The sequence below is a fragment of the Ursus arctos genome, unplaced genomic scaffold, assembly GCF_023065955.2.
Source record: "Ursus arctos isolate Adak ecotype North America unplaced genomic scaffold, UrsArc2.0 scaffold_6, whole genome shotgun sequence".
Classification (NCBI taxonomy): Eukaryota; Metazoa; Chordata; class Mammalia; order Carnivora; family Ursidae; genus Ursus; species Ursus arctos.
In genome coordinates this window covers 11,071,208-11,081,782 of record NW_026623078.1, presented here as the reverse complement: position 1 = coordinate 11,081,782, position 10,575 = coordinate 11,071,208, and the positions used below count along the sequence as shown (strand labels likewise).

Genomic DNA, 10,575 nt, shown 5'->3' with positions numbered 1-10,575 from the left:
GCTGTTCCCTTTCTCTTCACCTTCCTCTTCATAACTTAACTAACATGTACTCTACTCAATCTTCAACACTTACAACTTGTATTTTTCTTTATTTTAAATGATCTGTCTCCCCTTCTAAACTGTAAATTTCATGGGGAGACTAATGGTATCTATCCCTCCACCATAGCACTCCAGCACTTATCACAGAGTTGGACAAACCATAAAAACTTAGATTTTTTTAATGAAAAACTGACTTTGTTTTATTTGCACAGCATCAAAACACTTGTTAATTCAATCGAAATATTATTCAGAATGCAAATACATTGATATGACTTTTGGTTTTAGTGGCAAGTATTTAATTCAGTAACTTTTCTCCTTTAAGTGATTGTGCAGACACTATAAATATAACCTAAGTGGATTTTTTCTTGACATATGTATACTTGTATTCAGCATTTAGCTATGTAGTAGCATGTTATAGTGATAATCTATCTAGGTTGTTGACTATAGGAATAATTTCAGGTGTGATTTAATTGTTATATATAAATATATGCAGACCTATGTATATACAAATATATGTGGACACTAATATACACATATACATAGAAATGCAAGTAATGTGTATTTGGTGTATATTAATACATTCTCAGACATCAGGTTAACATGACAGACACGGCACACTTCACCTCAAATTCTTAAAAATGATGTGAGTATGTATTTGAAGAAAATAAATCTATAATAGTCATAATACTCTGTAAAAAAAGACTGCTATCAAGAGAAAGGATTTAAATTTTTTGTTGTTGTTTAATACAAAAAAAATTGCATTGTCTGAGAAAAACCACATTCAAAGTTTCATATAATCAAATGCTGCAAAGCTTGAATTAGTTCTCGGATGAGGAGTAGTTCTAGGATGAGGTATATAGGAGCTGGCAATCTCAGAATAAGTGGGTCTGGGGCAGTGTTAGGATGATTAACTGGGGAAATACATTTTTTTCACAGCATCTCTTACCTCTACTATACAGAGCAGATAGCAACAGAGGCATTTATCCAGAACGTAAGGTATTGAAAAGGAGTCTTGGTCATTCAGGGAGAACAGGGCCACCCCAGATAACTTTAAGTACCCAGAAGGAAGAAAGAGCCCACACCCAAAATAAATATAGCATGTACTGACAGTCTTTTGTTAGGTCTCTTGAATAATTGCTTTATAGAACAGGTAAACATAAATTTTAAACAGAAAGGTGAGTTGATAAATGAACATTGCTAAATATTAGCCAAAAGTAAAATCACAAAATTATGGTGGACTACTCCAACACCTGAGGGTATCAAGCACAAACAGAAGATATATTTAAATTAAAAAAACTTATGAAGATTTAAGAAGCTAGTATATTCATTATCATAAAATATTAAGACCTGGAATTCTGCCTCTGGTTAAGATGTAGGCCACAGCCCCAAATCTGCCCTGAGATAACAACTTGATAAAACGATAACTTTAAAACATCATTACATACATATATATATATATATTTAAACACCAGATATCTGGGGAATCAAAAGACTCTAAAAAAACTAAATTTCATAGAGTGTAGTGTTCTTTTAGCTAGGCAGAAATCAACTTTCCTCCCTGAGGCATGTGTTGAGTATAAAAACAGGCAACAAAAGCACTAAGCTTGTCATAGACAAAGGGACACTTTATGGAGGAGGAAAAACCAATTGAAACTTTAAAGACCATGTAAACTGTTGGGATTGGGATTTTTGATAAGCATTCAGCTGCCAAATAACTCCAAAGGATTTTCACTAAGTAATGGTTAATGCAAGAAGTGGGTGTCTTGGAGGAAATGGTAGAGATGGGATTCCTGGGTGGCTCAGTCTGTTAAGCATCTGCGTTCAGCTCAGGTCATGATCCCGGAGTCTGGGGATCAAGCCCCTTGTCAGGCTCCCTGCTCAGCTTCTCCTGTGATCCTCCTCTTTCTCGTGTGCTCTCTCTCTCTCTCACTCTTTCAAATAGATAAATAAAATCTTAAAAAAAAAAAAAGGAAAAGGTACAGAGAAAAGTCCTACATTCCTTCAGTGAATAAGGAAAAACCGTCCAGCACAGAGGACAAGCCTGCAATTGATATAGGACTGGTCTTCTATCCCTGAAGGCAATGTAGCCCTAACTCAGACAATTTCATCAAAATAATCATCCTCTCACCTCACTGATTCTGAGAAGCAGCATTATTACTATGCCACAATACTATCAGGAGAACAGAAGAAGAAATAAAGCAGCCAATACAAGCAAAGTGACATAAATATTTAAAAAGCAGGAAGAAAATAAGGGCATGCTACATTTAACAGAACAACAGAAAGAATAACAAGCTGGCTATTTATATAAAGCCATGAAAGCCAGAAGACAATGAAATGCACATGGACTAGATTGACCCCCATACTTCAAAATGACAATAGATAAATAGATAGATGATAGATAGATAGATAGATAGATAGATAGATAGATAGATAGATGATAGATAGATGATAGATAGATGATAGATACATACATACATAGATACATAGATAGATAAATAAATAATAAAAAATAATGAGCTGAAAAAAACCTGCTGAGTTGAAGAAAGGGAGCTGAGATTCCAAGGGCACCGAAGCAGCATCAATTTAGAAGATATATTAACAAAGAGGAGAAAGATGCATAGAGTGAGAAATTAAGAAATCTGCAGTTAGCTTTGAATATTCAGCAAAGCACTGATCAGGGCGTGCATGTTCTGGAGGAAAGTTCTGGAAGCCACAGCATCACATGAGACGATCAAAGACAGCAGTCCCTACTGCTCATACAGCCGGGCAATGACTCTTCAGCAGGCAATGGGAACTCTTATGATTCTTAGGCATTGGGTGGAGCCCAGAGAAGGATCTTGCTTCAGGAAAAAGTGAGAGCTGAACCAAACTCAGTTCTGGTCCCACCTTAAAAAGTCTTAAGATCAAGATATAAAAAAAATCAAGCCATCTCTCTGCCCAGAGACTCTCTGGCCTTGTCACTCTCAGGCCCAGCAGCTTAACCAAAGAGAGAGAGATTTAAAAAAAGGAAGGAGGGGCACCTGGGTGGCTCAGTCAGTTAAGCATCTGCCATCTGCTCAGGTCATGATCCCAGGATCCTGGAATTGAGCCCCCCACCTCCTCAGGCTCCCTGCTCAGCAGGGAGTCTGCTTTTCCCTCTCCCACCACCACTCATGCATGCTCTCTCTCTCTCTCACTCCACTTTCTCTCTCTCTCTCAAATAAATAAAGAATAAAATCTTTAAGAATAAATAAACAAAAAGAAGAAGGAGGAGGAGGAAGAGTAGAAAAGAAAGGAAAATAAATATTTTAAAATAAAAAACATATAAAATTAAGAAAATTAGAATAAAAAAATTGAATAAAATGGAAAAGGGAAAGAAAGTGAGAATCCTTATTGCACGCCAGTCAGGGAAGCCGTCTGGCCAGGTTCACTGTGGGTTGGCTGGTGAGCCAGCAGCAGCTGCACCCGGTCTCCCTCAGGCTTGGGAACTGCCCACACTGGGTGCAAGGGACAACTGCATGGTCGGTCCACCCAGGGCTTGCATAGTGGCTCTGAAAAAATTTTTGTTTCCCCCTTCCACTGGTTGCTGTAATCTTAAACTGCCAAGAGCCCCATGCCTGTATCTACAGAGCAATGCATGTCCTGGGGACCCCTGTGAGCAACATTTGGCAGCATCCTGATGGACAGCTGAAAATTGCAAACTCCCAGGAGGGTCATATTGGTTTTGAGAGCCTCTTGTCTGTGGTGTTGCTGTTGTGCCGAACTGTCCCTGAACTCTTTGCAGTCCTCCGTCTCTCTGAGCCACAGCTTCTCCTAGCTTCATCTGTGCCAGCCGTGGGTGTGGCCTGGGCCACAGCTCTGAGAAGAGCCCCTTTGACCTGTGTGATCCCTACAGGACATCCTCCTGGTGGGGCTTGAGGTGGCGGGCGCAAGGGAGATGAATGCTGCAGCCCCCAGCTGCCCCTGTATGGGAGTGACCTGCACTTGAAAGGCAGGGAGGCCTTGCTGGATGAAAAACTCAGTCCTGTGGTATCTGTGTTTTCCATTCAAGTTTGTGTAACATGATCATAGAGCTCCCTGGGTTATAACTCTGTCAACTTCCAGCAGCCTGCTGTTGCTGGGTGTGCCTTGGACATTACGAAATTTAATGTGATTAAGGGAAAGCCACTTTGTATCATGCATTCTCTGTCTTTGAGAAAATCTGGTATGAGAACTGTCTTCATCCAGAACGTGGACAGATCTCTAGGAAACAAGGCAGTTTGGAATACTTTTTCTGCTTTTGGAAACACTCTGTCCTGCAAGGTGGTCTGTGATGAGAACAACTCTAAGGGTTATGCATTTGTCCACTTGGAGACCCAGGAGGCTGCTGACAAGTCCTCTGGAAGATAAACTGCATGCTCCTCAATGACTCTGCAGTGTTTGTGAGCAGATTCAAATCTCCAGAGTGGGAAGCTGAATTTGGAGCCCAAGCCAAGGAATTCACCAATGTTGATATCAAAAACTTCAAGGAAGAGGTGAATGATGAGAGTCTGAAAGAGCTTTTCAGCCAATTTGGCAAGACCCTAAGTGTCAAGGTGATGAGAAATCCCGGTGGGAAATCCAAATGCTTTGACTTTGTGAGCTGTGAAAAGCATGAGTATGCCAATAGAAGCCCAGAAGAGATGAATGAGAAAGAAATCACAGGGGAAGTCATATTTATAGGCCCTTTACAGAGAAAAAAGTGAATGATGGGTTGAGATAAAGTGGAAATTTGAATAGCAGGAGTGAGAGAATTCATCGATATCAAGAGGTGGATCTCTACGTAAAGAACTTGCGTAATCCCACTGATGGTGATAAATTAAGGGAAGCGTTTTCTCCTTTCAGATTACTCACCTGTGCTAAGGTAATGCTGGAGGATGGGAAAAGCCGAGAATTTGGCTTCCTGTGTTTCTCCTCTCCCAAAGAGGCGATCAAAGTAATCCTTGAGATGAATGCAGGCATGGTGACTCTAAGCCATTGTATGCTGCCCAGGCCCACAGGAAGGAAAACAGAAAGGCTCACCTGACCAGCAACTATATACAACAGATGGCCAAAGCCATCTTAAATCAGTTTCAGCCTGCAGCTGGGAGCTACTTTGTACCAGCAGCTCCACAAGCTCCAGGAAGACTTTTACATTATACACCTTACCAGTTAGCACAGATGAGGCATAGATTAAGCCTCAGGCTTAATGAGGCTTAATCTATGTTGGCAGCAAGGTGGGAGACTTCAAGGCTTCCGAGGAATACCATGTGCTATCGGCCAGTCTGTGCTTGTCCAACCCTTTGCCATCTGGCTCCAGCTGGTAATGTTCCATCCTCTCATGGCCTCCCTACTGCCACTCAGAGAGTTGGTGTTCCCACAGCCAGAGCACAGTACTTAGCGCCTCATGCTGCTGTTGCTGCTGCTACCTTACAGATAGGCTCCCAGTGTCTGCAGCCCTTGCACTGTCTGCCATACAGCCTTTGCAGGCATCCCAGCCTACTTTGCATGTGAAGGCACTAGAGCCCCTGGCCACTTCCATGCTGGCCACAGCACCTCCCAGGAACAAAAGCAGGTGCTGGGAGAACAGTCGTTCTGTTCATCCAAACAATGCGTTCAAACCAGTCAGAAAGACTACAAGGACTGGCAAGTCTGACCTGCTGCACATGCCAGAGTCTACTGAATCCCTGCACTCTAAGGTGGACCAAGCTCTGGCTGTTCTACCCTTCCTCATGCCAAGAAAGAAGCTGCCCAGAAGATAGTTGCTGTTGCTACCTCTTAAACAAGGACAAAAAAAATTCAAGGGCCAGATAACCCCTTATGGAGTTCAGCTAAAGGTTTGAAGATTTCCTAGCTTAACCTGTGGACTTCAACACCAAGAACCACAAATTATGTCTTGTAGGTCATTTTGTATCTAAAGGTCAATGATGAAGTACCTAGCATTTTTCAGTTAAAGGAATATATTCTCTGGGTTCTGCTATTGCCCAGACAATGTTACCTATTTTTTTTCCCTATTCTGGGCTTTGATTTTTCCCTCCAGAAATTTATTTTATTTAATGTACCTTAGTCTTAAGTTTTTCAATGAAAATTTTTTCCATAAAAAGGATCAAACCAATTCCAAGTAATTTAAATGTATCCCAAATAACACTAAAAGGCATTGATAGGAATAATAAAATATTCAGTACCATGAGAAAAAATTCACAATATCTAGAATGTTATCAATGATTACCAGAGAGATAAAAAAAAAGCAAAATATGTCCCATAATGAGGAGGAAAAGTCATTACTCATCCAGAATTGACAGAAATTAGCAGACAAATATATTTAAGTAGTTACTATAACTCTATTGCATGTGTTCAAAAATTGAAGTAGAGTTGTGGTATAAAAAAGACCCAAATCAAACTTCTAGAGCTAAAACTAAATATGTCTGCATGGATTAATAGCAGATTAGATATACACAAGTTGGAATCTGTGAATACAAAGCAATACAAATTATCAAATAGAAATGTGGAGAGAAAAAAAATTTAACAGAGTATTATTAACCATAGGTACAATTTCAACCAACCTAATATATGGTATTCAGGCTCCAAAAAAAGCTTTTTAAAAAGTACTTTAAGATATAATTGCCTGACATTCTCTAATTTTATGAAAACTATAAACTTCACAGATCTGAGAAGCTTAATGCAGGGTTTTAATCAAATTACTCGAAATAGAAATTTTTATAAACAGCCAAGGAACAAAGACAAGCTACAAGTTATGTACAGTAGAATGAAGATTAGGATGTGTGAAAATTAATAAAAGGAAACCTTTAAAAGTGAAGTCAAGAGGCCAGCAGGGGGAGCTCTAGTGCCCTATCACTTCCTTTTGCAGACCCAAAAGGAGCATGCACCTTGCGAGTCAATACTACTTTAGCTACTACTTTACTACCCCAGCAAGAGGAAGAAAGGCTGAAACATAATCTAAACCACAAAATAAATCTCAATACATTTTAAAAGGAATCAACTTACACTGAGTTTTTACTTCAAATTCTGAAAAATATAATTAAACTAGCAATAACGAAAGATATCTGAAAAATCCCCAATTATATGGAAAAAAACAATGTATTTTCAATGTAGTGAAAATGGAAAAAAAAATCAAAGTTTGTGGGATGCTAAAAGTAGTACTTAGGGAAATATTATAGCAATAAACAGATATACTAAAAAGAACAAAATTTTAAAATCAGTGATCCCCAAATGCCATCTAGAAAAAGAACAGCAAATACAATAAAAATAAGCAACTGAAAGGATATATTAAAAATCATAGTATAAAGCAATGAAATAAGAAATAGAAAATAGGGCCCCCTGGGTGGCACAGCGGTTAAGCGTCTGCCTTCGGCTCAGGGCGTGATCTCGGCGTTATGGGATCGAGCCCCACATCAGGCTCCTCCGCTATGAGCCTGCTTCTTCCTCTCCCACTCCCCCTGCTTGTGTTCCCTCTCTCACTGGCTGTCTCTATCTCTGTTGAATAAATAAATAAAATCTTAAAAATTAAATAAATAAATAAAAATCAGTAAACCCAAAAACGAGTTCTTTGAGAATACAAAAAAAAAAAAAAAAAAGATAAGCCTTTAACAGGACTGGTTATGGACAAAAGGAGACATGACACAAACTGCTAATATCAGGAATAAGAGGGATGGATTGGCATAGATTCTACAGATGTTTAATACAAAAGAGAATATTATGAATAACTTCATGCTCATAAGCTTAAGAACCTCAATAAAATGAACAATTTCTTTGAAAGACACAAACTACCAATCCTCATTCAAAAAGTGCATCATCTATGTAGTTCTGACATTATTACAGAAACTGAAGTTGTAGTTCAGTTCTTTTCTATAAAGAAACTCCATGTTCATATGGCTTTACTGCTGAATTCTAACAATAATTTAAAGAAGAAATAATGACAATCCTCTATAAAATCTTACAGAAAATCAAACAGTAGGGAATAGTTTCCAATTCATTCTACAAGACCAAGATACCCTCATCACAAAACCTGTCAGTTATCACAAGAGAAGAAAACTCACCAATATCTCTCATTAACATAGGCATGAAAATTCTAAACCAAATTTTATGAAGGAAAATCCAGGAATAATATATCAAACAGATATAAACAAACATGAGCAAGTGAGATTTACCCAAGGACTGCAAGATAGGCTCTACATTAAAAAAAATCAATCACTATAACTCAAAATATTAACAAATTAGTAAAAAGATGCTGGATGTTCTCAATAGAAGCAAAAAGGAATATTTGACAAAAGCCAACATCCACTGATGATTAAAGTCTTAGCGTATCAGAAATAGAAGGGAAATTCCTCAACCTTAGAAGTGGGACAGGGAGAGGTAGAGAAAAAGAGCTAACATCATACTTAATGGTGAAAGATCAAATGCTTGCCTACTTTGATCATAAATGAGACAAAGATATCTTGACTCATTTTATGGAAACCACATTATATTGGTGATTCTAACCTACACAACGAAGCAAGGAAGAAAAATGCATCAAGATGGAAAGGAATTAAAACTGTGTTCACAGATGACATGATTGCCAATGGAAAATCTCATGGAATCTACCAAAATTCTGTTAGAACTAATAAGCAAGTTCAGCAAAGTTGTGGGATATATCACAATGAAAGCTAGTTTTTTTTTTACATATCCCAGCAACAAGCAATTAAGCATTTAAGTTAAAGAGAACAATAGCTTTGGAAGCACATGACATAATTAGGGATATAAAGTAGGTGACAAAACTGATAAAAGGACCTATATTAAAACTTTCAAACAGTGATGAGATAAATTAAAATCTATATAAATAGAAAGAAATTTTGTGGATTAGAAAATTAAATACTGTTAAGATTTCAATTCTTTCCAAATTCATTTATAGATTCAATGCAATATTAATAAAAATCTCAGCAGACTTTTTGCAAAATTTGACAAACAGATTCCATCAGTGGCATTGAAATGAAAATAACCCAGAATAAAAAAAGCTACCCTGAAAAAAATAAAGTTGGAGGACTAACACTACCTATCTCAAGGCTTAATTTAAATATTAAAAATTTATGACATTAGCATCATGATAGAACTATATAGCAATGAAACAGAATAGAGAGCCTTTCATACATCCGTACATCTATGGTTAACATATGTATCTAAAAAAAGTTAACTCAGTAGAGAAAGAAAAATTTTCCAAAAAACAAAACAAAACACCACACACACACACACACAAACGTATATATGTCACTGGAGCAATTGCATATCCATATGCAAAGAAACAAAACAAACAAAAATAATAACAAAACCTTTGATTCATAGACCTAAATATAAAATAAAAAATTGAATTTTTAAAAATTAAAACATAGAAGAAAATAGTTTTGACCTAGGATTAAGGAAAAATTCCTTAAATATGACAATAATGGCACATCAGAAGAAAGAAAGAAGAAGAAAGAAAGAAGAAAGAAAGAAAGAAAGAAAGAAAGAAAGAAAGAGAAAGAAAAAAATCATAAACTAGGTTCCTCAAAATTTTAAATTTTAAATTTTTAAAAGACATTTTTATGATAATGAAAAGACAAGCTAGACTTCCAGTTTCCGGTCCCATATACAAGAAGCTTGAAAGTCACCATTCCATTCTAACAATGAGTAAAAAGCTGAATGATAAAAAATCAACACCCACCCTTGGATCCATGAGAGGGGAAGACACAGGACAAACTAATACCCTACAAGATTGGATAGACAGACTGGGAGTTGCAGCTTCCCAGAACAGATACTCACTAGTGAAACCATCACAAGAACAAGTGCCAAGGTAAGAAACCTGAACGGTAATTGATGCATTGCTGGAGGTTCAGTGTGGGCAATACTTACAGTTAAAGATTCTAGGGGACCTGGGCACTGAGGGGTTAGCCACACAGTATGGTGAAATTTACTTTCAGGAGTAAATCTTGCTGGATTCACAGGATAATTGTCAGAGAAAAATTTTCTCAGACTTCCGGCAGGGGCAAGGGAAAACAAACCATTCTGAAAGACACCAGAATACTCTTAACTAAAGGTAATAAACTTTTTCTTGTTGTTGATAATAAGCAGTTTATTTTTATTTTTATTTATTTATTTGTTTACTTTTATTATGTTATGTTCTGTTTATTTATTTATTATTACATTAGTCACCATACAGTACATCATTAGTTTTTGATGTAGGGTTCCATGAGTCATTGTTTGCATATAACAAACAGTGCTCCGTGGAATACGTGCCCTCCTTAATAACCATCACTGGGCTGACCTGCCCCACCACCACCACCCTTCCCAACTGAGGGTTGCTGAAGGGGAGGTGGTTGGAGGGGATGGGGTAATTGAGTGAAGGGTATTAAGTAGGGCACATGATGTGATGACCACTGGGTGTTAATACGCAACTGATAAATTATTGAAAACTACATCTGAAACTAATGATGTACTATATGTTGGCTAATTGAATTAAAAAAAAAAAAAGCCTGCCCCCAGAGGAAACAAGTTAACCAAAGCCTAACCTACAGGGATATTATCAGAAAC

At 37.6% G+C, this 10,575-nt stretch overlaps 1 pseudogene; it reads left to right on the top strand.

Annotated features, from left to right (window-relative positions):
- The first annotated feature begins 3,651 nt into the window (after positions 1–3,651).
- Positions 3,652–5,797, top strand: LOC113268138 (polyadenylate-binding protein 4-like; annotated as a pseudogene).
- The last annotated feature ends 4,778 nt before the right edge of the window (positions 5,798–10,575 follow it).